The 25,530-nt window shown below is 42.6% G+C and overlaps 1 protein-coding gene and 1 pseudogene across 7 annotated transcripts in view; one reads left to right on the forward strand and one right to left on the reverse strand.

The window, feature by feature from the left end:
- APBB2 (amyloid beta precursor protein binding family B member 2) overlaps positions 1-25,530 on the reverse strand; it is a 378,025-nt gene that overhangs the window by 39,860 nt on the left and 312,635 nt on the right. The gene's annotated exons all lie outside the window — the stretch shown is intronic.
- LOC129510455 (heterogeneous nuclear ribonucleoprotein A3-like) lies at positions 10,625-11,859 on the forward strand (annotated as a pseudogene).

Consider the following 25,530-nt stretch of genomic DNA (forward strand, 5'->3'; position numbering starts at 1 on the left):
ATGCCACCTCTGGAGGGGCTCGAGACTGAGGTCAACCACATGGATCATAAACCATGCCTGTGTGATGGAGCCCCAATAAAATTCCTGGACACCAAGGCTCAGATGAACTTCCCTGGTTGGCAATACTCTGTGCATACTGTCACACATGGATCCTGGAAAAGTTATACAGTCCATGACTCCACAGGGAGAGGACAACTGCAGCTCCGTGTCTGGATATTTCCTGCACTCTGCCCTATGCACCTCTTCTCTTGGCTGATTTTCATGTGTATCTTTTAGCTGTAATGAACCATAACTGTGAGTATAATAGCTTATAGTGGGTTCCGTCTTTCCAGTGAATTAGTGAACCAAAGGCTGGTCTGGTGGACTGTTCCCTCTTGTATTCTCAGTATCGGGCACATTTCCTAATACACAGTTAGTGTTTGATACATTGAGTATTGATCATATTTAATAAATGAATATTTTTTTCTATAGGTACTTTTATTTTTTTTTAAATTTTTTTTTTAATTTTTTTTTTAAATTTATTTACGATAGGCACACAGTGAGAGAGAGAGAGGCAGAGACACAGGCAGAGGGAGAAACAGGCTCCATGCACCGGGAGCCCGACGTGGGATTCGATCCCGGGTCTCCAGGATCGCGCCCTGGGCCAAAGGCAGGCACCAAACCACTGCGCCACCCAGGGACCCTATATTTTTTTAAATTTTTATTTATTTATGATAGTCACAGAGAGAGAGAGAGAGAGAGAGAGAGAGGAAGAGACACAGGCAGAGGGAGAAGCAGGCTCCACGCACCAGGAGCCCGATGTGGGATTCGATCCTGGGTCTCCAGGATCGCGCCCTGGGCCAAAGGCAAGTGCCAAACCGCTGTGCCACCCAGGGATCCCTATAGGTACTTTTAAAATGAGCATGTAATGAACATGGAATGCCTTTACAATTTAAAGAATAAAATTTCACTTTGCCAACTCCTACTTCTGAGTCAAGGCCAGATCAAAAGTCGCCTCTTCCATGAAGCCCTTTCCTTCTCGCCAGGGCCCATCATTCTTTCTTGCCAATTGTGTTCTCTGGCTTATTGCTCTGCTTTAACAGCAGTCAGTGCATTGAAATGTTTTTGTTAATGACCTATGTTAGATAAACTCTGAATCCCTGGTGTAGAATGTGGTGCTTACACAGAGTCGGTACACAAAAGGCATTTGCAGAAGGCAATTTTTTAAATTTAAAGGTTTGGTGTATAGAAAGATAGGTTCAGGGGTACCTGCATGGCTCAGTCAGTTAAGCATCTCCCTTTGGCTCAGGTTGTAATCTCCAGTCCTGGGATAGAGCCCAAGCTCCCTGCTCAGGGAGGAATCTGCTTCTCCATCTCCCTCTTCTGCCCCGCCGCTTGCTCATGCTCTCCCTCTCTATCTCTCTCTCTCAAAATAAATAAATAAAATCTTAAAAAAACATAGGTTCAGCCATCTATGAAATTCTGGTACATACTGCAGTTCATTCCCTGAAAAATATAATAGCTGTTACTGTAGTAGCTGTTATAATGGTGTGCAACTCTATTATTTTCTTTTTAAAAATAAAAATATTCCTCAAAATTATTATCCACTAAAAACCTGACATGCTTTAAATAAAAGTATGGAAGCAGATCACCAAACTTTTAAAAGTCATCTGACTCCCTAATTAGAATGAAATATTACAGTTTATTTACATAATACATTAAGAAAATAAAATAAAATAAACACAACCACCAATCTTTCTCTCCTCCATACAAACCTAATTGAAAATTCAACTAGCACACTAATAACCTATGATGTCCCCAAGTAGCATAGGAAAATCAATTTTATTTCCTTCAGACCTGCATTTAAACTGGATAATAACTGCTATAATGTGCAACAGCCATAATCCAATTTCAATTTGTTTGATTAGATGAGCATAAACATTAAACAAGAAAGTCACAGGATTGTCATAACAATGTTCACGCTGTTAACTCATTATAGAACAAAGCATTTTGATTTGCTCCTAGAAAACATGCTGCTAGAAAATATATAAATATGAATTCAAAGAATCCTTGAATACCATCCACAAAGATCTTTGCATTGTCTCACCCAAAGATAAAAGCAGCTTTGAACTGAGAGGCCAGTAGGAACTCTCCCTGAATTTAGGACAAGGAAAACTCCAAATGATTCCTTAAATATATGTAGTTGTATTGAACATTCTTTTGTATCACATTCTATAATCAATAAGATTATCAAGGCAGCACCCAGGTCAGTGGTTCTCATATTAAAATGTGCATGGTAATCATTAAAATGAAGATGTCAGGGCTCAGCCCAAGAGTATGATTCAGTAGGTCTGGGGTGACTCCTCGCTCTTTTCATGTATGCACCTAAAAGATCTTCAGAGGCAGGTGGCCAGCGGCTGGACATTGAGAAAGTTTCCAGAGATGGGACTGGAACTGTGTGGATGAAGGACGTCAAATGACACAGATAAAGACAATGGACAGTGCAATGTTGTGGCTTCTTCTGTGTCCCTGACTACACTCTGAGCTCCTGGAAACTCAACTGTGACTATTTGTTTTTGGTATCTTCGATGCCCAGCTCAGCAGGGAGCACTTAATAAATTAATTTCATTATAGTAAAGTGGCTTGCACCCACACTCACACTTACCTGGACATCAGGAGAATTCACTGAGGATGCACTTGTGGGGGTCACACATGATCCCAACAAAGTTTTCAAAAGAGCAGGTGGGATGTTTGGGCAGGCCCTTGACCTAGATCAGTACCTTTGAACTTCAGTGTGCAAATGCATTCTCTGGGGATGTGTTAAAATGCCAACTCTGATTCAGTAGGTTTGGGGTTGGACCTGCATTTCTAAAAAGCTCCCAGGTGATGCTGATGCTCTAGTCCAGAGACTCCGCTTTGAGTGGCAAGAATCCAGATGTAAATTAGCCCAACCACGGCCACAATGACCAATAAACAGCAAGAAGGATGCAAACTCAGATCTGCAATTAACTTGAACAACAACAGCCAGAGAAGTTTGCACTGGGAGTAGTATTTCCTGACTTATTTTAAAGGACTGTGTTACCTGATGGTTGCTCTTCGAGAAAGCCATAACATGACTTTTTAAAAGAAAACCTCGACCGCCCCATAAAACATCAGATACAGCAGAAGCTTTGCTTGTAACTCACATAAGGATGAGGGCTTTATTCTAAAAAACCTCCAGGTTTGACAGCAGTGTGCTCCAATGAAAATTTTGAGAAAAAAAATTCTCCGGTCCAATATCCTGAAGTCTTCATATTCTGCCCTTGTAAAATGCAAAGGCTATTTATAATAGATGGGCACAACAAAATTTTTTGTAAGTGGAAGACATTTCCAAGTCCTAGTCAGGGAGCAGAGCTCATTTCCTGCATGCAATATTCAGCAGACACCACCTCCCACTAGACCAAAGGCAGTGGGCACTTCCCTGGCATTTACTGTACTATGAAGAAATTTGACTTCTCCCTCTTCCCCCAACATCACATCTCAACTGCTAGGTGGTGGGAGGTAAGCATAAATCATTACCCTCCATGATTCGGAATCCTATTAGAACTGATTCAGTTCTTAAAATGCATCTGCTCAACCATGTCCCTATGCAACCCCCTGGCAGGCAGGATTGCAAGGAGGTGCACGGGCCCTGAAAGCATGAGGGCCCAGTGAAATGCCTGCTGTCTGGCAAATTTCCACAATTAAAATTAGAGAAAAAGCATGTTTCTGTAAATTCAAACTTAAACTGATATTAAATTCATGGTTGGGAAAGTGGGGGCTGGGGTAAGGGGGTAGGGACTGGTAGAGAGAGGCAAAAAGAAGTTCCTGAAGTCAATTTTACTTCCATCACCTCTAGTTCACCACTGCTCTGGTGTCTGTCCCTGTAGTTTTGTCTTCTTGCAAATGTCATACATGGAATCACACCATACATAGCTTTAGAATCTTGCTTCTTTCACTTAGCATAATTGTTGAGTGTACCAGTTGGGTTCAATCCTTTTTATTGCTGAGAATTTCATTGTAGGGATGTGCCACACTTTGTTTATTCATCTACTAGTGATGGATATTTGTGTTGTTGCCAGTTTGGGGCAATTATGAATAAAGCCAATAATAAGAAAAACAGCCCAAGTGTTTAAATGGGCAAAAACAGATACTTCACCAAAGAAGATATATGGTTTTCATAAGCACATAAAAGATGCTCAATATCATTATTCACTAGGGACTTTTATAGGGAATGCATATTCAAAGTACAATGAGTTACCACGTCACATATTGTAGAATGCTAAAATAACAGCAACAAAACCCTACGAAAACGTGGCCATACCAAGTGCTGCTGAGGATGCTGGGCAATTGGAACTCCACTGTTGCTGGGAACGCAAAATGGTAGTTTCTTCAAAGAGTGGTTTGGCAGTTTCTTATAAAGCTAAACGTATCCTTCCCATACAACTCAGCAATCCCACTCCTGGGTATTTACCCAAAAGAAGTGGAAACTTATATTCACACAAAAACCTACATGCGAATGCTTATAGAAAATTCATGGCTCATGATGAACTCCCCTCCCTCCTTTTTAAAGATTTTATTTATTTAGGGGCACCTGGGTGGCTCAGTAGTTGAGCTTTTGCCTTTGGGTCAAGTCATGATCCCAGGGTCATGGGACTGAGTTCCACATCCGGCTCCTGGGTAGCCTGCTTCTCTCTCTGCCTATCTCCCTGTGTCTCTCATGAATAAACAAAATCTTTTTAAAAACCAGATTATATTTACTTGAGAGAGAGCACAAGCAAGGGAAGAGGGAGGAGAAACAGGGTCCCCACTGAGCAAGGAGCCAATGCAGGGCTCAATCCCAGGACCCTGGTATCATGACCTGAGCCAAAGGCAGACGCTTAACTGACTGAGCCACCAGGCGCCCCTTAACATCCGCTTTAAGATGAAAAGGCACCTGTCTATGGATGAAACCCATCCTAAAACTCCTTTGGGTTACTTCAGTTTTCCAAAGTTCAGACCTGAGTACATGAGTGATCTTTAAAAAATAACTAAGAGATTATAAAGTAGAACCACTTGATTTCTTGGTGATCACAAAACTCTGCTCTTAAGAGCTTGCTGTTGAGGCTGAATCTCAGAGGAGAGTCTGAACAGGGGTTTATCCTGTAATCACCACTTCCAGTGCCAGGAAGCAGGTTCTGACCCTCATCTGTACCTACCCCTGAATCCCTCCTCCACATTTTGCCTTCCCCATTCCACTTATGTGTCCCCATCCCCTCCAAGAGGTATCAGCGATGTCAGGAAACTATGGAAAGCAAAGCAGATAAAATCTGCCAGCATTCTTATCCTTCCGTGTGGAGTTGAAATAAAAACATCATGTATGACTGCTAGGATCTGTTTTATCTTCATGCTCAGCAGGAGTTCCTGATGGTGAATGCCTCCGAATGGCATTTTGAAGGAGTCTGGGTCCATTATCTAGCAGAGCTCTGCTTGTTTTCATAAATAAAACCTTATTGGAACATGACCACAGCCATTCATTTAGATCTGGTCGAGGGCTGTTTCTGCCTAACAGTGCCAGAGTTGAGTAGTTAAGACACAGGCAGGATGACCCACAAAACTTAAAATATTTACCGTCTAGCCTTTTATGGAAAAGTTTTGAATGGCCCTTTGGTCATTCAATTAATGTGATCTATTCGTGTCCTATTTGCGTGGACTGGTATAACTACTAATTACTAATATGTGTGCAGCACTTTATATCTTCACGTACGAACAGCTCTGTATCTTCAGGTAGGAACAAATGTCTGTTCATATACATCATTTCATTATCCTATGAGCTCTATTAAGTTGGCAAATTGTTACCATTTCCTTTTCACAGACAAAATAGGCTCTGACACAATGAGTTAGTTTATTTATAAGAGGTGAAACCAGAACTCACACCCATCTTGTTCTCCAAATCTTCTGCTCTTGTCACAAATAAACAGAAAATAAATAAGACATAGAGCACATCAGCAAGCTGACCATTCAGTGAGCCAGCTAAGATCAACTTGGATTTTCATCTGTCTAAGCTCATTCAATTAAATTCAGTGCCACACAAAGTTCATGCATGAGGCTCATGTCCTCTGAGATGGTGTCCTCTTTTATCCTCATTTCTGGCACTTATAGATTGCATAACCTACAAGAACCTTCTCTTTCATGCAAACTATACTCTTTTCATATATATGAGTTAATTATACTAATGAAGTATCAGAGAGTTGATTCATTTTCACGGAAGCTAAAGCTCAAATAATTTCTGGGGCTTCCTTTAAGAAAAATAATGCAAAAATACTCTCCTTTTGCAAATTTTACAAAAACCACATAAACTCATTACTAAACCCTCTCCCAGGGCCTTGAAAGGAGCCCAAGATTTTAAGCTTCCTTATCATAATAGTAAACCCTCCTCTGTGCATTATCCTTCCCCCTTGACGAAAGGAAACTCATATATTCCAGATAGAGCTCCTTGTAAGAATCGCTGCCTTCTGACTGAACAGACTGATTATTTAAATCTGCCATCCCCATTGCCTCCTCTTAAAGCTGCTAGATTGAAATCATTCACGCCTGATCTCAGCCTCCAGTGGTGGCTTTCCAAGTGTGGGCCACGATAAAATCAGCTTTACTTGGGAACTTGTTAGACGTGCAAGTTCTCAGGTCCTCTCCCAGACATTCTGAATTACAGACTCTGAGGATGGGACTCAGCCGTGGGTACTTTCTCAAGACCTACAGTTGATTGTGACATGGCTCAAGTTTGGGCATCACTGGTCATCTAGATCATGGATTCCACTCTCTCCACTCATGCAGAAAAAACTTTAAGGAAATGAGGGGAAACCACAACATCTAACCAAGTTTTATAATTTTTTCTTTAGGAGCACAAGAAGCCAACAGCCAATTTTAACAGTAAGCAATCCCATTTTTAGAATTTTAGGAAAATATAGCATGTAAGATGTGTCAGGATTAACCAGAAGGAGACAAGCAAATGCTCACAGCTCAAAGTCTACTTTGATGGTTCCTGAGTGCACTGATGACAAATTAAATGAATTCATGACTTATTAATCGAGTGGAAAATGTATATTTAAACACTCCTGATATAGTCAGACTGAATCAGTAATTCCAAACTCTGAATCATCTTACAAGTTGAAGGAACTTCTCACAAAGAACCTAAATTACTGACTTTAAGTAAAATTCCTTATTTTTCAAAGGTTGGGGGCTGGATCAAATCAATCCTTTTAATCATCAAAGGGCTATTTTATTATTTTTACCCACCAAGGACCTCTTATTTTAAAATGTACTTCTTATACAAATATTAAACTACTTTGATGTGTACCCACACTGCTTTTCCTGGCAATCAAAGGTACACTTAGCCACTAATCGCAACTTCTGATCAGCATTAGCTAACCTGTGTTGCCTCTCTAAGTGGACATATTTTAATTCCCACCAGAAGCAAAGACTCTTTTGGTTGGCCTGTGCAGCTTTGTATTACACAAATGCATAATTTTCCCTCTGGCCTCTCCTCATCTATAAAAAGCATATAAAACCTGTTGTTGTTCTAAGGATTAAAATAAAACAAACAAAGCCAGATATAATGTATTTAGCAACTTATTTGGCAAATGGCAGGCACCCAAATATGGACATTACTATTCACATGATGATTAATTAAGCTGTTTGAAATCCTGAAATGAGCTCTACAGTGGACACTTGTTAGCTTAACCATCCTGGCCCCCCTTTCTGGGAAATACCACACCATGCAAACCTAGGTGAACAGCACGTTCCTGGTTGACACACTGCATGAAATAAACCTGACCAGTTAATTTAGACTAGGGTGGGCGCCTACCCTATGCTGGGTGAGTCTCTTCCCTCAGGAATTTTGAATTGAGAGTCTACAGTCTTCAACTGGCTAGGAAAGAAATGGCCATTTTTTACCATACGAAGAAGTGAAAACCATAAGTGAATCCTGACATTACCTCAGACCCTAGGTTCCAAAAGACAATCAAATTGTCCTTCGCTTAAGATCATTTGAATCATTTTCTGTTGCTTATGATCAATGACCTTTAACTACCATCCCTACCCTTCACCCAAACTGTGGCAAACCCACATGAGGTGAGGTCAGTCCCAACCTGATAGTTAGTGACTCCAAAGTAGTCACTGGCCCTTAGGAGGGCTATGTGTTCAGCACAGGTCCAAGCAGACGTCTCTTCCATATGTGGGAAATCCAAAAAGGGAACAAGCCCTTTGGCAACACACTGTAACTTCAGGCTAATTAGAGTTGAAGATACCAGCCCATCCAAAGGCTTGATAGCAGGAGAGATTTAGTGAAAAAGATCTTACGTTGGGGTCGTTCCAAGCCAACTGTGGGATCCTGGTTAATTCACTTCACCTTCTGAGTCTGTTTCCTGCAGAGTTTCCTCTAAAGTATATGAGACAGCAACAGCAGCCCCGACAAGCACAACAATAATAATGATGGTAAACACATACCTAGTCTTCATCAGCCAGGGCACAACCAGGAGAACAAAAACTGCTCCAAATAGTTTAAATGGGGAATTTAATAGAATTGGTGACATGGGTGATGGAAGAGTAGAAAAGCAAATGGGAGACAGCGAGGCCCTCAGAGATGCAACCTACTGTGCCCTAGCTGAAGGGCCCAGGGATCAAGACTACCCAGATGAGCACTACCATGGTGGGGTATGCAGAGGTGGCTGGAGCCAAGAGGAGCCACAGCCCGAGGCCCAGAGAGGGGAGAGGAACCTGGCTGGCACTTCTTTCCTTCAGCACCTTCCAGTGGCCAGGCACAGCCTGCGCTGGGACTAGTGCACTCACCATGTAGGCGCCAGACACTGTCCTCAGCTCTTAGCAAGGGGAACCCATTTACCCCCAGGAGGTAGACAATGTTATTACCCAATGGAGAAACTGAGCTACAGAGAGAGTGATGTAATTTGCCCAAAAACACACACACAGTAAGTGGCAGGATTGGGATTTAAATCTTTTTCATTTGAAATCCATTGATTGAAAATCCATTTGATTTCTTCCAGAGGTGTGGCCAGCAAAAACAAAAGGCCACACTGTTGCAAATGCTATGTGTCTATTGTTAGACACTTAATATTCAAACACTGCAGTTATGCTGCTTGTCCCCAAACAAACAAACAAATGGACGGGGTGTCCTTGGTGGTTCTGAACACTGTAGACCGCTTTGTACTGGGAGCTGCTACAAACTCAGCCCTCCTGATTCACAATCAGTCCTAAAAACAAGTTCTCCCTTTGCAACTACCAAGTTCTCCCTTTGCAACTATGGTTAGTTTTCCAGACAAACAACTCTTTTTTTCCTTCAATAGGTATTTATCAGTAAACTACTAAATTTTGGATATGATGATAGGTATTGATAGTATTCAATATTTGACCCATGTGCCACCCCCCCCCATTTTTACTTTTCAGGTATAAAAATTACTCGTTTTTCTTTTCCTCTTCTTCTTCTTTTTTTTTTTTTTTTTTTGAGAGAGAGAGAAAGGACATGCTCATATCCAGGAGTGGGGGAGGAGGGACAGAGGGAGAGAGAATCTTAAGCAGATTCCATGCTCAGTGCAGAGCCTCACATGGGACCTGGGGCTCAATCTCATGACCCTGACAGCATGACCTGAGCCGAAATCAAGAGTAGGTCACTTAACCCACTGAGCCACCCAGGCGTCCCTCCAAATTTTCTTGAGTATAGCTGACACACAACGTTACATTAGTCTCAGGTACATAACACAAAAAGTTTATACATTATGCTGTGCTCACCACAAGTGTAGCTGCCATCTGTTCCCCACACAGCGCTATCACAATACCATTGTACAGTGTCCCCTGTGCTGTACCTTTCATTCCCTTGACTTATTCATTCCACAACTGAAAGCTTGCATCTCCTACGCCCCTTCAAACCTCCCTCTTCCTCTGGGAACCATCAACAGTTTGTTCTCTGTATTTTTAGGTCTCATTCTGCTTATAAGTCATTGTTATTTGAGGACCTGGGACAATCTGACTGGCTAAGGCCTAGATGGAGTACATTCCAATAGTGAATTACTGATTCAATGGTTACTCAGTGTCATGCCTATGCCCTCCTGCTCCATGTCCATGGCAGGTGTGACCAACAGATGACGGACTCCTCAGCCAGCTGGTTTTGGTCTCCTGGCTCTTCTCACTCCAGCAGTTCAGGTCCCTAATGTCATCATGTCAAAGATGGCGAGTAACCCCTATTTGCTAACCTGGCATTAGGATAAACATTTCCTAAAAATAAGGCAAATGTCCGAAGGGACTGCTTTATAAATAAAATAGGCCAGGATTTTAGATTTTGAAGGCAAATGAGAAACATATGTGAAATCACAAAGACTTCTGAGAAAAAAAAAAGTGGCTTTGACATTTCTTGGTTTATACCATTGTATTAGTTTCCTTGCCAACTATATAGGCCTAATGCTGTAAAGGTTTACTGTCTGTGGTATTTACTACTAAATATTTAGTAAAAACTAAAAATTACTGGAATTTGTGTGCATTGGCATATCAGGTTCTACACAGTGCTTTAGAAATGGAAATATACTTCTTCCTCTCAGTCCCATATTGAAATCGAGTTGGAAGAGGCGAGTCCGGTCTCAAAATGGAGGTAAAACCACTGCCCGGTTGCCCCCAGCCCGACTCTGGCCATCGCCGCCGCTGCCAAGGGGAGGAGGGCCATGATCCAGAGGAACCCAAGCAGTTGAGAAAACTGTTTATTGGTGGTTTGAGCTTTGAAACTATGGATGATAGTTAAGAGAACATTTTGAAAAATGGGGCACACTTACAGATTGTGTGGTAATGAGAGACCCCCCCCCAACAAAACGTTCAGGGGTTTTGGTTTTGTGACTTACTCTTGTGTTGAAGAGGTGGATGCAGCAATGTGTGCCCGACCACACAAGGTGATGGGTGTGTAGGAGAACCAAAGAGAGCTGTTTCTAGAGAGGATTCTGTAAAGCCTGGTGCCCATCTAACAGCAAAGAAAATTTTTGTTGGTGGTATTAAAGAAGATACAGAAGATTATAATTTGAGAGACTACTTTGAAAAGTATGGCAAAATTGAAACCATAGAATTTATGGAAGACCGGCAGGGTGGAAAAAAAGAGAGGATTTGCTTTTGTAACTTTTGATGATCATGATACAGTTGATAAAATTGTTGTTCAGAAATACCACACTATTAATGGGCATAATTGTGAAGTGAAAAAGGCCCTTTCTAAACAAGAGATGCAGTCTGCTGGATCGCAAAGAGGTCATGGAGGTGGATCTGGCAACTTCATGGGTCGTGGAGGAAACTTTGGAGGTGGTGGTAATTTTGGCCGTGGTGGAAACTTTGGTGGAAGAGGAGGCTATGGTGGTGGAGGTGGTGGCAGCAGAGGTAGTTATGGAGGAGGTGATGGTGGATATAATGGATTTGGAGGTGATGGTGGCAACTATGGTGGTGGTCCTGGTTATAGTAGTAGAGGAGGCTATGGTGGTGGTGGACTAGGATACGGAAACCAAGGAGGCGGATATGGTGGTGGTGGAGGAGGATACAATGGTTACAATGAAGGAGGAAATTTTGGTGGTGGTAACTATGGTGGTGGTGGGAACCATAATGATTTTGGAAATTATAGTGGACAACAGCAATCAAGTTATGGACCCATGAAGGAGGGCAGTTTTGGTGGAAGAAGCTCGGGCAGTCCTTATGGTGGTGGTTATGGATCTGGTGGTGGAAGTGGTGGATATGGTAGCAGAAGGTTCTAAAAAAATTTCAGAAGAAAAGGGCTACAGTTCTTAGCAGGAGAGAGAGCGAGGAGTTGTCAGGAAAGCTGCAGGTTACTTTGAGACAGTCGTCCCAAATGCATTAGAGGAACCGTAAAAATCTGCCACAGGAAGAATGATGATCCATAGTCAGAAAAGTTACTGCAGCTTAAACAGGGAAACCCTTCTTGTTCAGGACTGTCGTAGTCACAGTTTGCAAAAAGTGCAGCTATTGATTAATGCAATGTAGTGTCAATTAGATGTACATTCCTGAGGTCTTTTATCTGTTGTAGCTTTGTCTTTTTCTTTTTCTTTTCATTACATCAGGTATATTGCCCTGTAAATTGTGGTAGTGGTACTAGGAATAAAAAATTAAGGAATTTTTAACTTTTCAAAAAAAAAAAAAAAGAAAAGAAATGGAAAATACGAGGTCACTCTGCTGTGCACATGTGTCTCTCTCAAAATGAAAAAGAACAAACGAATTTGCACTAAACTACCTCCAAGTTTAAATGGCAGGGAGAAAAAACATTCTAGTGTCTAAAAATGTAGACATCAAATCATGTTATACATCATTTTGGAGGAAGACATAGTTGTCTGGCAATAAACTGCTCACCCATGAAATGAAATAACCCTTCTAGGAAAGGATGATTAATTATTTAATAAACATTGTGTGTTTTTAACTTCACTGTGAAAAATAAATGGGGGAGGTGCCTTGGGAATCTCAATGGGCAGCATCCTCTCCCTCCTGCCCACTACACCCCACGCTGTAGGTACCGAGGAGGTGGCGCTGGAGGGAAGGACAGCATGGAGTGGGGCAGGAGGCGGGTTCTGTCCCCATCTCTACACAGGAGGACACAAAGGCTCAGAGTCACACAGCCAAGAAGCGGCAGATCCAGGAGTCTGGCTGGCTGTGTTGAACTCCAAAGGTCCTTCCAAGATATCATATAATCTGGACCACCCAGAGGAGGGAGGAGGCGAGGGTAAAGGAAGGAGGAGGGAGGAGCAGAGCAAGGGAGAAAGAGCTGGGGTAGCAGAGGGGGTTCCCACCATCCTGACTGTGGTAAGGTTGAAAATGGTCCCCAAAGTATCAGGTCCTAATCCCTGGAACTTGTAAATATTACCTTATAAGGAAAAACGGTCTAAGTTGAAGATTCTGAAATGGGGGTATTATCCTGAATTATCTGAACGGGCTCTAAATCCAATCACAAGTGTCCCCATAGGGGAGGGGCAGAGAGATCCCACACACAGAAGAGAAGGTGACATGAAGGGGATGCAGGCACTGGGATGATGGCCACAGCCAAAGAATGGGTGACGGGCACTGAGGGGGGCACTTGACGGGATGAGTACTGGGTGTTGTTCTGTATGTTGGCAAATTGAACACCAATAAAAAATAAATTTATTATTAAAAAAAAAAAAAGTCAGAGCAACTACAAGCTGGAAGAGGAAAGGAACAGATTCTTCCCAGGGCCTCCAGAGAGAGTAGGGTCTTGCCAACGCCTTGATTTTGCCCACTGAAATGAATGTTGAACTTCTAGCCTCTAGATTGTGAGAGAATTCATTTTTGTCGTAAGCTAGCAAGTTTGTGGCATTATGTTATGACAGCCACTGACCTGCTGATTACAAGCTGAGACGTGTGACTGTGTGCTTCTCAGCCTGGCTGGCACCTGAATACCAGGAGATCCTGGTCGGGGGCTTTCAACTCTTTTTCTGAAGCTTCTTTCTCCCTTCCCCTGTGTGATCCTCAGCACAAGAAAAAACAGGTGTTCCCATTAACAGCTAAAAGGAATAGCAAAAAGCACTGGTTCAGAATTTAGGATTCATGGTTTTAGACATGGCTCCATAATTTTTTTTTTTGGGTGCAACACCAAGCAAGTCATATGAAAGTTCTAGGTCTCCCTTTCCTGATCTGTAAAAAGCATAATGATATGTCCTTTAGTCTCCAGAAAGATTAAAGGAGGGATGCCTAGGGATGCTGATGCCGTGGCTCAGCGGTTTAGCACCTGCCTTCAGCCCAGGGCATGATCCTGGAATCCCGGGATTGAGTTCCATATCGGGCTCCCTGCATGGAGTCATGTGTCTGCTTGTGTCTCTGCCTCTCTCTCTGTCTCTGTCTCTTATGAATAAATAAATAAAATATTTTTAAAAAGAAAGATTAAAGGAGATAGTGTGCACGGACCCTTAGTGAACTATAAAGCATTATATTAAAACATGTAAAGAGTCCTGATTAATCTCCCTTCATTCTCTTCTTCATACAATCGAAAGCATCCTTAAGCCCCTAGTATAAGGAAAGAATTGTGTTGAGTCACATACAGAGAAGTATAATACACAGTGCTGGCTGTCAAGGATTTATAATCTTCTTGGGGAGACATACACACCTACAATGTTAAGTAACAGCACAAGGTTGAAGAGATTAAGTGCCAATAACATGTACATGACTACAGAAATAAAAGAGATCATACAGCACCATAGTGGTGTGAATATTTGGTCCCCTTCCTAGTGCAGAAGTGTATTTCTCCACCCCCTGAAGTCATGATTGGTTATATGACTTGCTTTGGCCAATGTTACGTGAGCAAAAGTTCAGTGTTGTTTCCAGGCAGACGTTTTAAGAGTCAGTGCATTTTTTCTTTTTGTGACCATGGCTGGCAATACTCTAGTCAACCAGTGACTGTATCATCGGCTTGGGACATAGCATGAGGCAGTGCCTCCAGCCAATCTGCCATGGACATTTAGCAGAACGAGAGTTGTTTTAAGCCACTGAGGCCTTTGGTGGTTACTGCAGCATAACCTAACCAGTGCTGACTGATACAAAAGGTGACAGGCTACCAGAAAAGGTGAGACCAAATTAGGCTATAAGGACAGCCATGTCAATATAATGCTTGACAGGTACATTACAAAGTGATTCATGGGTCTCAAGGACTCATGTTAATTACTTACTATTCTACTTAATACACCCCAGGTGGGCAGGGACTGTGAGGTTCTTGCTCATAGCACATCCTTGATGCCAACTACCATGGCTGACATGTAGTAGGGATAATAAATGAGCGTCTAATAAATCCCCAGAGGGGTGGATTGAACCATCTAACAGAGGAAGGAAGGAGAAAAGAAACTCAGTAGCTTGATACCTCAAAGTAGGAATGAGGATGATGGGGCCTTGGGCATGAAGAATGCCAATACAGATCACTTAAAAACATACAGGTACAATTATCGTTAAATTATAACTGTAAATCTTAAAAATAAAAAACGGTGCCCCTCCTAGATGATGACAGCCATTTCTATTCTTCTGCTGTCCTGATTAACACACTTCTTTGGTATAATCTGTTCTAATAGCATGGTTCCAAGGTCTAACAGGATGATTAACAATATTATGATTAAAAGAGACCCAAGATTTAAAGACCCAAGATATATACCATCTTTCTTTTTTTTTAAGTATCACTCTAATTTCTATAGCACACTTACTAAAATCTTATCTTAAAACAATTTTTCCCCTCCTTTTTATTTGCAATCTTTGACTTAGCGAATTTAATGAATAGGATTAGGTTTTATCTTCCTTAATAAATATCCTCTACAGCTTCTCTTATGTCAATAAAAAAGACAAAGCAACTCTTTAGCTAGAAGCTATATAGAGATAAACCAAGACATTTCCTTTAGGCAAGAAAGGGGTGCAATTACTCTGGGCCACCGAATTTGTGGGGAAAATATATTAAGAAATTCTACACCATCCATTAGATGTAATGCTTTTGGTAATCACTGCTTATCTTTGTAATGGGATCCCTGGTGGTAAGAAAAGTAAGTCTGGCAAGCAAGTACCTTTAGGGCTGAGGTGGTTTCCGTGACACTGTTATTCTCTAATTCATGTAGGAAGCCACAAATGCCATTTCGATTGGCCAATAAATATTAATTTACTGTAGAGATACATTATTAACTTTGCTGTTCTTTTAGCTGCTCTGGGTTTTTACATAGGGGAAAAAAACCCTCAAAATACTCCTGCTGCAGAATGCACAGCATTTGTCAATTACTGAAAAATAGGAAAGCCAGGGAAAAAAATTATCTGTATTTTAAACATGCCATTAAAGGGCACTACAACTGGACTTTGTAATTATTAAAATGTATATCCCATGTGCTTCAGAAAAAAATTAAGTGGTTTACAATAAAAGGCAAACATTCTATCAGGCTCTTCGATTAGAAAAGTAAAATTTAAAACCAAATAGAAGGAAGAAGTAGTTCTGTAAATCAATTAGGTTAAATATGAACTTGAATTGCATTCAACCGTTTCTGATGTAAAAAAAAAAAACGGCAGTCATATGGTTTAGTCTAGCATGATTATTGCAGTTAAGGATTTAATTTCACTTGAAACTTTCTGGCAGTAAAGCAAATGTGACCAAGTATGCAATTTTCACCATTAACCTAATTCTTTAAGAGAGTCAATATTCACTGACTGCAAAGAAAGCTACGCTCAGAAGAATATAACACTTTTCAGTGAAGTCATGGGGGGTGGTGTGCTAAGCAAAGTGTTAAAACCCAGCTTTGGGGATCCCTGGGTAGCGCAGTGGTTTGGCGCCTGCCTTTGGCCCAGGGCGCAATCCTGGAGACCCCGGATCGAATCCCACGTCGGGCTCCCGGTGCATGGAGCCTGCTTCTCCCTCTGCCTGTGTCTCTGCCTCTCTCTCTGTGTGTGTGTGACTATCATAAATAAATAAAAATTAAAAAAAAAAACCAGCTTTGTTATAACTGATAGAGTTATCATTCAGAACCCCTAGATCAGGGTACTTCTAACCCGGCAAGTCCCAGAAATACTGATCCTCTTCAAAGCCCATTTGTATGAAGCAAATAATGTGTTTTATGCTCACAAAGTATTAAAAGTTCAAAACAGCCCAAAGCCTTCAACAGCTAAGCTGTGTGTGTGGGCCCCTCTCTGAGAGCAGGATGTTGCAAATACTATTTCTCCCAATGATCTGTTCATGGAATTTTTAAAAAATTAAATGACAGCTATTAAGCTGGTAGAATGTTGTTTGGTTCAAATACTTTTTGGAAAAATTAACCAAAATCAGTGTTATTCACACTAGGATTACCTAGTGGTAATAAACAGCATTTTAAAAATTAAATAAATAGGGGCTGGTGGGGAAGGGGGGTGCGGGCAGGAGGGCTGGAGGCCGGGTGAGGGGCAGCCCCCTTCATCTCCTCCTCCCCCAGGAGAAGGGGCAGCTTCATCCCCCTGCAGCCTTGGGACCTGTCTGAGCTTGGGTGGAGGGTTCTGGAGAAATGGAGGGGGCTCACTGGGGAGGGGGGAGAGGGGGAGAGATGTGGACAGAGGTCCTGGGAACCTGAGACTGGAAAGGAACAGATGGAGAGGCTGAGCCAGGAGTGAGATAAGACCAAGGCGGAGATGAGGCCAGGATGGAGAGGCTGAGAGAGGAGACAGAAGAGCGTCTCATCTGCCATGCACACATGCACACACACACACACACACACACACACACATCAAACAATAGAGTAGCAAAGAAACAAAAATCAAAGAACAGAACACACAGTGAAGCTAAGTACTGCGTGAAATTTGTTAGTTAAAGTGAAAGAATAAAGGAGACAGAGGGGGAATTAGGTTATGCCATTAACCGCATTTCTTATGGGTTACTACAAATAGTTTGAAAGCCAGTGATAGAAAAAAACTGATGACTATAAAAAAGGTGGGGGTTCACACAACAGTTTTTAAAAATCTGATAACTGCCCTTGCAAAACTTGTTTTCTTGTGGGTAGACACACATGATCGGCAAGTTAAGCAGAGCTTCCTTGGGAGTGCTGGCGTGGAAGGTTCCATAGGCTCTGGCTGTGTCCCAGGGCAGGGAGCAGCTGGTTCCCCAGAAGGAAGCATGAAGGTTTCACGAAGAGGCTTTAGAAAGTGAGCAGGCAAGAAAGGGCAGCCGGAGGTGGGGAATGTTCTCTGGCCCACAATGCAGGAGGGGTGGTAGGGGGAGCCTGGGGGGAAGGAGCTGGAGCAGCAGGCAGGGGTGAGACACATGCTGCCCCTGGAGGGCACACCCCAGCCTCTAAACAGCAGGAACATATCTTCACCGGTCAGGAAGGTTCCTTGAGCTGCAGTTGGCAGGTTATTTGGAGGGGAATACCAGGCGACAGAGAGGGAAGGATGGGGGTCAGGAATGGGGGTGGAGAGATGGGCCTAAGAAGTGGTAGGGAAAACTGTTCCTTCTCAGCGTCACGGTGGAGCAACACTGAATCGGCCTGCCTAAGGGTTGCTTCTTTCTCTAGTGCTGCGCTGTCCACTAGCCATGTCACGCAAGCCACGCAGATAATTTTAGCTGTAGTCACATTTTTTTAAAAGGAAGCTTTAGGGATCCCTGGGTGGCGCAGCGGTTTGGTGCCTGCCTTTGGCCCGGGGCGTGATCCTGGAGACCCAGGATCGAATCCCATGTCGGGCTCCCGGTGCATGGAGCCTGCTTCTCCCTCTGCCTATGTCTCTGCCTCTCTCTCTCTCTCTGTGTGTGTGTGACCATCATAAATAAAAAAAAAATTTAAAAAAAATAAAAGGAAGCTTTAATAATATATTATAATAGATTTTATGATTATATAATATTGTATATTTATTAATATATTATTATATAATTATATATTTTAATTAACTTCACATGTCCAGAGAATTATCATTCAACACGCAATCAACATAAAATGTTGTTTTGAGATATTTTACATTTTTTGTGTGTGTGTGCAAAATCCTCGTGTGTATTTTACACTTCACAGCACATCTCAATTCCGACTAGCTGCATTTCAAGGGCTCAAGAGCCATCGGTGACCAGCAGCTATTGTACTGGACAGTCCAGCTCTAGAGAAATCTTATCTTTGTCTGACTTACTTTTTACTACTGACTGGGGCTCAGACTCTGTGAAGTTAGTGGTTAATTTATGGAGATTAATTAGCTGCAAATAATTTCTGTGACTTTATGCCAAAAAAAATCCAGACAACCCCAAAGGTGATGATTTTATTGCCAGTAGAATATTAACCAATTTTGTATCTAACTTAGTCATCTATTTTAACATTTTCTCTTTTCCCCTGGCCGCTGTTGGGATTTTCTCTCTGGCTTTGGTTTCAGCCATTTGACTAAGATGTGCCTACATAGAAAGGAGTGAGGAAGTGTGTGCATTTAAGTCATCCTGCTTGAGGTTCTTTGTGACTCTTAAAAGCACCTCTGCTTCCTGGTGGCTTAATTAGCAGTTTTGAAGATTCTCTGCATTTCCTATATTCTTTTGAATTGATTTTGGTGTCCTGCTGGTTCCCTCAATGGTGAGTTAAATAAATCTTTTTTTTTTTTTTAGTTAAATAAATCTTTGACATGTTTACTCATTGTATATTTTTAAAATTATGTTTAAAACAGTCTTATTGAGGTATAACCAACTGAACATATTTAAAATATATAATTTGATGAGTTTGATAGGTATACACTAGTGAAACGTTGCCATAATCAAGGTAGCGAACAGATCTATAACTCCCAAAGATTCTTCTTGCCTCTTTATAATCCCTTACCTTCTGTCCCTTACCAGGTAACTGCTGACCTGCTGTTTGTCACTATAGATTAGTTGACTTTGCATTTTGTAGAATTTTATATAAAGAAAATCATACAGTATATACTTTTTTCTTTTTTGAGGGCAAGGAAAGGAGGGTCTGGCTTCTTTTACTCAGCACAATTCTTTTGAGATTTAGCCATGTTGTTATGCATATCAGTAGATGATTCCTTTTTACTGCTGAGGGGATATTTATTGCATGGATATACCACAATCTGTGTATCTGTTCACCTGCTGCTGGATATCTGAAGTGTCCCAGCTTCAGTTATTCCTTACTGCACATAAGAGAGACTATTTTTAGCTTTCTGAAAATAATACCTGGGTCTAATTATTAAGGAGATAGAATCATTAGGGCCTGACCACTTCCGGCAGGTAGGGAAGGTAAGAGGACCCCAAGTTGCTGACTCATGCAGCTGATGGCAGAGCCATAACCAGAGTGGACTCAGCAGGAGTTGAGTGAATGAATGCATGCACGCACATGGAAACAAGTGAATGAATGTGTGGACCTAGAAAACAGGACTATAACTTTGAAAATGGGGCAAGGTGTGTGGATGACACACTCAGTTCTGACCATGTTGAGTTTAATAGATTTGTGGGTTTTGTTTTTTTGTTTTTTGTTGCTCTTTTTAGTTTAACACATTTGGTTCCATATTCCAGCAAGCAGCAGCTGTTATTAAACTAAGTGCAAGGGTGATCTGGCCCTAGGTTAGCTAAGTAGGTGCCAGGCACACTACCTGTGACCTTGTGGTTTGTATGCAGTTAGGAGAGAAGCTTCTTTCAAAGGGAGTTAAAATGGACTGCTGAATTTTTCGAGTTCAGATAGCTGTTTATAGATTTAGGAGTGACTTGAGCCTTCCTATTGTCATCTCGATCCCCATCCCAGGTACATCCAAAGGAAGAGAAGGCAGGAAGGCTGCTGAGGGGCCTCAGCCAGAGGGGAGGAGATACTTTTGATCTGAATTAACTATCTATTTCACAGATTTGGTAATCAAAGAGTTAAGGGTTAACTCTTTTTTAAAAATGCTATTGACACTTCTGCTGGTGCTCTATGTAAAATCCCTGTAAGACTTATTACCCATACTCTCATTCCCTATCCCTATCTCTCCTGGTAGAAACCTGGTTTCAGTGGCCATGTAGAAATGTCTGGTTCTACTGAGGTTAAGGTGGAGACTTAGATTTTTCCAGCTTTGTTTCCAACAAACCTGCACTTAGGAGTCCATGGGGGTGGTAAGGAAGGATTAAGGGATCAGAGGCAGGAGCATGAATGATTTCCCAGTAGACAGAGAGACTCTCAATTGCATCACAACCTGCTCCATCCTGGGCTGGGCCCATGGCTCTGCGGAGAATCACCTCCAAAAGGACAGGGCACCCTGTGCAGAAAAAGGAGCCCTTGACAACGCAGCTTGGAGCCATTCATCGAAAGGGGCAAACGTAGCGACACAGGATGGTGACCAGGCCTAGAGAAGCAATCTCCTGCAGAGAGCCAGGCAGTCCACGCCCAGTTCCTTTCTACTCATGGTCACCTTCCTCCCCATCCCGTGTCCAGTCTGTTCTCCATGTCATCAAGCCCCGTAATCTGCTCTGTCCCCAGCCCCAAATTCCTTAAGAGTTCTTAACTGTGCTCCCTTACGCCCATCTACCCACCCCAGGACTTTCAAACATCTCTTCACCTCTGACATGGTTCCAGTGTAAAATATCAGCCTGAATATCAAGATGTTTTAGGTTTTATTCTTATTTTCTCTCTCTGCCACCCAGCTTCTCCGGATACGTGGACGGTGCTACATCCAGTCTGTCACCGACGCTGTCTTCTTTTATTTATGGTCAAAACAATTGTTCCTGCATTTAGACAGACTGTTGAATGAACTATCTGGCTCATTTATTCATATCTGGCCCAAAGTCTGGTTTAGTATTATTCCCACTCTCCGGCCGCTATGTCTGTGCCAGCCTGATTCTGCTCCCTGGACATTTTTACCCTCAGAAGCGGGGTCCTTGCTTGAGGGCCCCGAGTTTAATTCTTAATTCCTGTTTTTGATTCCTTTTCTCTTCTTCTCTTTCTAAACAGCAGTTCCTCAGAGTACTCTTTGGGAAACAGCTCAGAGGGGAAGAATTTCCAGCTTCTGGAAGAAACATAGGACACGGTGCCTGTGCCCACAGGCTGTGTGCCAGAAGAAGGAAAGCTGGGAACGTAAGTTGACTGATTTCTTGTCTAAAGACAGAGGCTGGTGAGCAGCAGGAGAACAGGAACCTGGGGCCCAGTGGGAAGCTGACACGTGTACGACAGCAGCAGGACGTCTCTGAACCCAAGTGACTGGCCTGAAAACTCATCACAGGACAATTTTCATCCATTCTCACTTTTCTCTATTAAGAAATAACTGCACCAAACACAATTAATTCCCAGGATTTAATTCACAGCTGTGGAATTTAAACACCAAAGTCTGGCTCAGTAAGAAAGAAGACCACAGAGCCATTGGTGGGGGAAGTCTAAACACCAATGTTAGCTTTTAAGGAGACTTTACCTTATTAGTCAAGACTCCCAGGAACCAATATGGGACAAATTTTAGATATTTAAAGGCAAAATGATGCTAACTTCCTATGTGGTTAAATTTCTCCTAATTTTTAAAAAGAAAATTTATTTATTTGAGAGAGAGACCAAGGGGAGGGGCAGAAGGGGGAGGGAGAGGGAGGGAGGGAGAAAGAGAGAATCTCAAGCAGACTCTATGCTCAGTGTAGAGCCTGACATGGGGCTCGATCTCAAGACTCTGAAATCATGACCTGGGCCAAAACCAGCTGTCAGACGCTAAACAAACTGAGCCACCCAGGTGCCCCTCTCTTAATTTTGTATAATAGTTACAGTTGACCCAGGGCAATGTTTTAAGGAAATAGTACCATCTCAATAAAAAGAGTACTACTGGGGACAATGCAGGATACTTCTACAAAAGCACCTCCACATCCCTGCCATCCTGACAGTGACCCCCACTTAAAGTGGAGAAGAGGGCACACTAAGAGCCCCCCAATATCAGGGAAGATCCATGATTAAATTGTAAATGCTGCGATTCCTACTCCAGTAGTGCTTCTCTTGACGAACTCTAGTTCTCAAACACCTGACATTGTAGGAGGTGAGAATCCTTGAGTACCACCTAATGTTCTCTAGTTCTTAGCGACTGACTGTGCTACTGTCATAACATAACAGAAGACACAGATATTTTGTCTTTGTCCTGTTCCTGACGCAAACTCATAAAGCCCTTGTAACTTCATGAATGACAACAGCATCTTTTGTCATGACATTTGGCCTTAGTCCTTGGTTCTTGACACAAGAACGTTTAAAACCTTCCTAATTTCCAGAATGTAGGGTGTTGTACGCTAATGACAGGGCTGCCTTCTCCCTCCCCCGGGGGTAGCTTCAGAGTGGGGTCTGGTCATCAGAAAGACCAGAGTGTGAATAAAGAGCTGAACTTACAGCCCCATTCCCAACTCCAGGGAGAGGATGGGGCTGCAGATTGAGTTAATCACCAGTGGCCAGTGATTTAATCTATCACACATACATAATGGAACTCCCATAAAACAAACAAAGAAACAAACAAACAAAAAATCAGGGTTTAGACAACGACTGGTTTAGACAGATGATGGGTTGGTAAATGCATCCAAGGGGCCAGGAGGGTCATGTGTCTCAAACGTTCCAGGGATAGAAGCTCAAAGTCCTGTGTTCACAATGCTTTGGGACCTCACCCTATATGCCTCTTCATCTGGCTGTTCATTTATATCTTTCATAATTAATTGGTAGTAGTAAGTAAAGTGTTTCCCTAAGTTCTGTGAGCCATTCTAGCAAGTTGTCAAACCTGAGAAGGGGTTGTGGGAACCTCTGGATTATAGCTGGCAGGTCAGGAGTATGCATGCCCTGGAGCTGTGACTGGCCTCTGAAGTTGGGGTGTCTTGAGAGGCTCAGCCCTTAATCTGGTGGGGGTCTGTACTAATTCTGGGTAGTGTCAGAGTTGAATTAAATTGCAGGACACCCAGAACTGATATCCACAGAGAACTGGAGAATTGCTTGGTGTGAAAAACCCACATATTTGGCATCAGAAGTGTTTTGTGAGTAGTAACAGATCATAGGAGCTACATTATGTTCTCAATCCCTGGATTTACCATGAAGCCAAAACTCTCTGCTGATTACATTTGAATAAAAGGGTTCAATGTGATGACTTGCCTATGAAAAGCAGTGAGTGCCCATTCATCTGCAGTAACAGTAGTCTTTTACAAATTTATCAACCACCTAATCATTTACAGAGCATATACAATTTGCTAGAAACTAAGCTGGGCTCTGGGTCATAATAGTTACAACTTTCTCTGCTCTATGAGACACTAATCCATGTTTATGTGGGTTGTTAGGCCATTTCTCCATGAAAACTACTCTTCTTTCTGTTCTTGGAATGCTTGAAGTACTCCAAGATTATGGGGACTGACACAGAGAATTACTGAAGCCAAGCATGATCGATCACCCTCATACTGCATCCAGAGAGGCCCATTCTTCATCCACCTTGGGACTCAGGGAAAGTATGAGATGAAAGTTGTTCTGGAATCATCACCAGAACTTTCTGCACTCTCTTGACATGACAAGCTCAAGCTTCCACTTCACCAGGTAGTGTCAAAACATGCTTATGGAGAAATGCTGGATCATGCATTGAACCAGTTAGCAGCAAAACAGAAGATGAGTTCCTGAGGAGAAATCATTGTCTTCATACAGCCACCAACAGGGACAGTGCCACCCAGAAAGATCTGCTTGAAAATGGCCTCACATATTCCTTGAGGGCATTTTTCTTGGACAATCACTTACAAAGTCTTTTCTTAAAGGTTATTCTAAGCTGAAAGTATTAGCAAGCATCCCAGCATGATTAATAGAAGGAAAGGAAGCCACTTCTAAAGGGATAAAATATAACTACAGTGTAAGTCAGCAGAATGGTCAAGTAAATCCTGATGCCTCTGCTTATCATGGGGCTGTATTAAAAAGAAATTAACTCTAGAGGTCAAGATAATACTGCGGCATAGGGAGAGAATTATTGCTCTCCCCGAAGACTTTTCTCCCTGAGGCAACACAGCACATACCCTAGATTAAACTTTCATCAGCAGATCTTGGAATTCCATCAATCTTTCATTACAGTCTGGCCCGGAGAACCCTCTGACTAGATGTCATTGGGAAGCTCTCCATCCTCCATACGGAGACCCTCCAATAATTACTCCTAGGGAAAGAAACCATGACAAAGGGAAAATGGAGATAACTTTCAGATTAGCTTAAAAACAAGAGGCCCAGTATCTCTAAATCCCTGTCACCTAAGACAGAACGGCCCTTTATCACTGACAACTGCTACCAGCTGAGAAAGGAAGTCAGTTGGGCTGGTGGCTCCGAAGAAGGGACACGATGAAGCTAGTTCTGCACTTCTGCGAGTGTTGGAAAAACTGCCAAGCGGAGTCAGAGCAGATGCAACGGGATGAAGGAGCTTTTCTAGGGTGATGCTCACAGAAATGGGGCACGAAGTAAGGAGCACGTCTCTTCTTTCTGCTCCAGCCTTGCAGTCTCCTCCCAGTCAGAGGTAGACATCCAGGCAGCGACCTAGACAAGCACAGATGTGTTCTGGGCCTGAGAAAGCAGAGCCACCCACCAAGGGCGGGTTTGGAGCTGAGAGACAGCAGTGTAAGAGCCAGCTCAGGAAGCAGCAGGCCGTGGGCTCGGAAGGCTGAGGGGATTCGTCTTCAGATTCCATCAGAATGCTGCCTGTGTCACCTCTTTTTTAGGGGTAGCTGACCTAGCTCCATATCCCAGAGTCCCTTGCAGCTGTGTATGGTCAATGGGGTATGAATGGCATGGTAACATATGTGAGGTATGCAAGGTCCAGGTCGTCTTTCAGTTTAGAGACACATCCCCTGGCCCGGTCTGCTGAGGACGACACTGGAAGGATGGTACAGCAACAGCCTAGAAGAAGCCTGAGCCCGCGTGGCACAGAGCTGTGCCACGAGACGGTACTGCTCATTGTAGACTGCTACAGGAGAATGTGTCTCTAGTGTTTCAGACAGCGGACTTTAGAACACCTGGTGCAGTGGTCCAGCCATATCCTGTTTAATACACACCAGTTTAGCTCCAGGAACAGTAGCAGGACTGGGCAATGCTTACGGGTACCCCAAAGAATGCTGGTAGATCTGAGTGCAGGTCGCAA

The sequence above is a fragment of the Nyctereutes procyonoides genome, unplaced genomic scaffold (genome assembly GCF_905146905.1).
Source record: "Nyctereutes procyonoides isolate TBG_1078 unplaced genomic scaffold, NYPRO_anot_genome, whole genome shotgun sequence".
NCBI lineage: Eukaryota > Metazoa > Chordata > Mammalia > Carnivora > Canidae > Nyctereutes > Nyctereutes procyonoides.